Consider the following 5,987-nt stretch of genomic DNA (forward strand, 5'->3'; position numbering starts at 1 on the left):
ACACGTACGCATAATACCACATAAAAATATATTGTTGAGCACCTATATCAATAACGTCATATTACAAGAACATTTACTTTTTTTATGTTGTTTTTTTACAAACAAAATATAAAAATAAAATAATGTCAACGTTGATTTGTAGAGGGCATAATCTATATTGATTATCATGGTTAACACAATCGCATGCATTTGCTTAAATTGCTTCATTTATAGTCAAATACTTGAGATTATATTATGATAAAACAATAAGAGGTTGGTTTGTAAACATAATATATAATGTTTCATATAATATGAAATTGGTATGCTCACGTAATATTGGTGCTTTATTTATATTATTTATTATTAAGTTATGTATACGATATGATGGGTGTATTATATAATGGGTGTATTATTATATTATGTATTATATAAATTATATATAACTATTTTAAAATTTAATTTTAATTTAATTTTATAATCAAAAAGTGATGTGGGTAGATTTTATTGTGAAAACTAAAATCTTAGGTAAACTTCATTAATAATTTGCTAAAAAAACCTAGTTCGCCGCAGAGTGAGTTGCAGAACCAACAGTTCTTAAACAACGGATTGGCTTTGCTTCAACCTCTCGGTGGCTTAAGACGTTTGTCCAGTATAATTAGTGACGTACAAATGGGGGAGGTTGTGGGGTTTTGGGATAAACATCCTTCAACGACTAAAAAATATCTCGTTTTAAAAAGTTTAGAATGAAAAATGTATAAATCATGAGCAAGCCCTGATTTACGCAAGTACAGATGGAGCACTAATACTTGCCCCCCCCCCCCCCCCCCCCCCCCCCCGGTCTCCGTAAGTTGTAGAAAATTGTATTTTTCAATTAATTTCACAAACATTTATTTTGTAAAATGTAATACCAGCTGTCAATGTTCAGAGTTCAGTATATTTTTATTATTAAATTGTCAGTTGAATTTTGGTTATTTTTGTTATTCCACACCCCAGTTCTAATCAGTTACCATCACAAAATATTAAAATAATAATAATAGAAAATTGTTTGAACGTTGTTAATATTTGAACCTAATAACTATTAATATATTTCTTTGAGCTCAGTATTTACAGATTTACTCGTCGTTGGTGGTGCTATGAGCATTTCGTTAACGCAATTACCATTTTTAGAACCACTGGTTTATATTTCATATTTTGAAATCGATTTTAAAATTTTGTAAGTTTTGAGATAGGTATTTAATACTTTTAACATATAAATATTTTTTTTTTCATTATCATTTTTTCTAGTGAATTTTTTGACTTTGGGGGCCCCTAAAAAAATTGTGCACTTGGTCCTAATTTTATTAAATCAGGCCCTGATCATGATTCATGAGTCTTAACCTGTATATAAAAAATAATATGTGTCAACTATTATGAAATCATAAAAAAAATAATTTTTCGTCCAAGGAGGTATAAAATAGATGTCTGATATTAAAATAAAAACTATGTATATAATTTAATCCCTCCTCCTTCATAAGAAAGTTACGCCACTCAGTATGGCAATCGTATCCACACATTATACGGTAAAAATATGGGTTTGACTGCAATAAACAAAAATTGCTTATAAAAATCGTAGGGTGTCTAACACTTGCTAATAATTGGTAATTTGTACAGATGAAATTGGTATAGATAAACATCATATTGTTTTTCTTTACAATGAACATCTGCCATTGCGCAATTATGAGACAAATAGGAAGGAAACTAAATTTACAGTATCTATATATTGTGATATCTTTATGAAAAATGTATGCGTAGATTATCTTGTACAAATAATGGATTGGAAGGGTGACGTAATAGTAAACAAAACATGTCGGTCGTCATCATAATTCAAATTGAAAAATATTTGATGGTCTTCAAAGGGAGATATGCTCATATTAAGGCTATCTAGGAAAAAACTATAATGTTAATTATTATTGTTCTAGGTTCTGAGTAAAACTAGTAATATATTGATTTTACCATGATGCATTCTTTTATCTTTGTGTCTGTGTAAACGATTTCGATTAAAGAAAGTGCTCCAATAATTACTAAATAAAAGTTAAAAATAACTAATGAGTTCTAGTTGATGCTCTTAAGAAGTAATTTTACTAATTGATAACAGTTTTATTATTTTTTATTATTTTAAAGATAACTTAAATAATTAAATATTCTTAATTTTTTATTAAAAATGACAATAAAATAATTTGTGTTTGGAAAAAAGATTTGAAACTTTAATACACAATATTTTTCATACAAAACTATGACTGATCAAAAAATTGAGCCTGATTAAAATAAAATAAAATAAAAAATAAGTGTTTAAGTATTAAATCATAATAAAGCAGTAAAAATAATTAAAATCTGCTACATTTTTGTAATAAAAAATGCATGAAATTTTCAATTTTTATACTTAAAAAAAAATTTTTATGCTTGAAAATGGAATATAAGATTTTATATTTTTATATGATTTTCTTTATAGCAAAAAAAAAAAAAAAAAAAAGAGTACTGCTGAAAAGTCCCAAAAATAATTTATCAGCATAACAAAATGAAATTTTGATGAAGTAGGATATTTCAATGAATTAAATTATTCGTTTGGTGAAATGTTCTTTGGTTAAAATTATTTCATTGAAATAATTTTCACTAAAATATCCTAAAACCATTGACTGCCAGGAAAAGAATGGAAAGCGAAAGGAATGCGATTTCGGCAAAAGACTCGTACCATATGAATATATATGGCGTAATAATAGGTTAAAGTTAGAGCATTTTTTTTCATTTAACCAGGAAGTCTATACGGTTACGTTGTAAAAAAAAACACAAAACCGAAAAGCTATCTTGGACAAAACCACCAGAGAACTGATATATTTTAGAAGTTATAAAAATCATGGATCTGGACAGATCTTAAATAGTTGGAGGGTAGACATTGCAAAGGACGAGGAAAATCTCAAAGCTCTGGAGCGTTGAACAGACTAAAAAGGAATTGGAAAGAGACGGTAAATGTCTGCTCCAGTTAAGCATAATAGTTAGGAGACGCAAAAGAAGCAGTACTTTGATGAGGTCATTAAACTGATACACTGTAGATTTATGGAAGAAATCTGACACTGACGAATGACACGATAAAAGAGAAAATTCAAGAATAGTATTATTCTAATTATCAACACGTATGTAGAGTGTCATATTATTCTTCTTATATAAGTATGCCATAGTTTCATTTGAACAATCGAAGTCCCAATTCAAAATAAATAAGGAAAAATTGAAATTTCAAAATTCTATTATCATATATTCGTATGTTTTTGTTTTATAGCGTGTAAATGAAAATTACTTACCTTTACCCATATTCTTATGCATGCAAAAAATATAAAAAGTTTTCAGGGTTCTAAAAATGTTAATTTTTTGGCGTCCGTATGGAATTTTTGTGCGAAGAAATTATTTTTGTAAGGTTTGGCGCAAAACTAAAACAAAACATTATTTATTCCTTATTTTTGTTAAAATATTCACCTATAACGCAGACTTTTACATAATATATCAAAATCTTTATAATATAATTATTGATTTTAGATTATTTCCATTTCTGTAAATATTAAGTTTAAAGTATCCAAGTATTCTGGAAATATTAATAGTTCTTTTAAATCATCGCTGAACGTGAGACATTTATTCGATAGTTGTCTTATGTATGGATGAGACAAGTAGCATGTGTAGTAAATTTTCATTAGTTTTAATCTACTAATTTTCCTGGACAACATTGTTTTATTCATTTATAATTCTTATTTCTGGCTTTTTGAAAGTTGTCCAATGAAAAAAAAAATATAATAAAACGTAATTTCAATATAATTTTTTAAAATGACAGTGTGAATAAGTGCTTTGTTGATACCAAACATTCAATGAATTGATGGTTCACCATCATCTGCATAATTTTGGTTTGAAGAAGTTATTGGGCTTGTCCATGTAATGGACAATATTAACAGTAAGTGTTTTCTTGTTCCTCATATAAAAAAGGAACCGATGATTTATTTTTTATAAAAAGTACACCAAAAAGTTACTTACAATCCACTTTGCCATAGTGACAAGTAACCGGCATTATCTGACGGGTTGAATTAGTTTTTGTAGAACTTTCCAAGCTCATTAAGCGTAGAGAAAAACCTTTTGGCCCTGTTACCGTGGTCCATCCTATATATTTAAATATTATATTAGGCTAGAAATACTAGTATCAACAATAACAGTAAAACGGGAAAGTTTATAAAGTTCATACATATTTTATATGGTCTGTACATACTTTTTGGACGTTTTAAAATACTTAAAGTTACTTATATAAAATGAAAGCTGAATAATATCTGTTTTATTTTATCACCATAACTTTTTATCGAAATAAATAAATAATATATTCATTGTTAATGATAAACACACAGTTATTTGCAGCTCGATATTAACAGTTTAGGCACCAGGTGCCAGCTATTTATTAAGGAGCAAATCATTGGCAACCCGATTCATATGTTGAATCAGTGACGTCCACCCAGCCACGTTTTGTGAGAGTGTGTAAACGGTTTAGTGGTGTAAGTGAAATCCTCTACCAAAACAGCGTGAACAACACACATATTGGCAATCTAATAACGAATTATTTAATTGGCCATTTGACGGACGAAAATTACTTCATGGAAATAGCGATCACTTATTGTCAATTTAATATTATTCATAATATTTTTTACCATATTTTATGACTTTATTGTACCTGTTCAGTACTGTCAGTCTAATTACATTTTCAATTTATAATTATACTAGTGAAGGAATGTGTTTTACATTATAGTTTCGGTATGGCTGATTATTTATTTTTAAACATTACTTTAATAATTTATAATTCAACATAAATTATAAATATTTTTAGTTAATTATGCATAACAAACACATATAAGATACAGAAAAAATAATAATTACATGCATTCAATTAAGGGCCACTTAGAAGGGAATGTAAGAAATAATTAAAGTTATTATAAGTGCATAAAGTTAGCTGTGAACCGATAGTTTGCAAAACTCATTTAAACAACTGTGTAATAAAACTCGTAATCGTAGACGGAGTTTAATAAAAAATATAATTTTCCGAGTACGAAAATAATAGTAGCAGTAATTTCCCGTTTTCTAAAATCATTGTGTTTAGTCAGTCATTAATACATTTATTTTATAGTTGATTTATTATTTTTTTTTTCTTTGTATAACAAAATGCTGCGATTTACCTAAGCCAGAGTTCTGTAATAGTCATTACTTCAATTGAAGAACAAATAATTGATGTTGCTTCGAATTAATTTTGTGCACTAACACACCGAAAGTTGAACGATTTGATAAATGGAATTATTTTTACTAATAAAAATTAACCACCTAAATTCGACTGGTAATAATATAGGTATGACATGACTTTAAAAATGCTTATCAATTTGAACATAGGTGCAAGTAATATTCATAATATTTAGTGTTTTGTAGCATAGGTGCAAACTGGGGGGAGGCAAGGGGGGGGGGCAATTGCCCACTCCTAGAAAAAATTAGGAGGGGCAGTTCCCCTTCTGATATTTAACATACCTTGTTTTAAAATAAGTACAAAACAGCTGGTTATAACTATTACTATAACATTTTTTTTTTAAATCTTAAATTTTCGCTTATCTAACATAATGTTAGAAAATGAATAATTTTATATAATAATATGTAGGTAGTAAAGCAGTATTTAGCCTCGGACATCTCGGACACCCTTTTTGTTAGATATGTAATTATATTTTTGCTTCCCCCTAATAAATTTCTAAGTTACGCCTATGTTTTATAGTACAACCCATGCTACTCAAATCTCGCTCATTAGATGAGTATAGTGCATTTTTTTTAGCGAAGTAATTTTTGGAAGTTTCGAACGTGTGATTACCTCGGTTTTGATTGACGATATTACGATAAATTTTTTCGGCAAAAGGACCAACATTTTCTCATTCCTCGTAGCTATGATTGCTAATCAACGAGATATAGAGTTATAC

The sequence above is a fragment of the Sipha flava genome, unplaced genomic scaffold, assembly GCF_003268045.1.
Source record: "Sipha flava isolate LNK unplaced genomic scaffold, YSA_version1 89_pilon_pilon, whole genome shotgun sequence".
Lineage (NCBI taxonomy): Eukaryota > Metazoa > Arthropoda > Insecta > Hemiptera > Aphididae > Sipha > Sipha flava.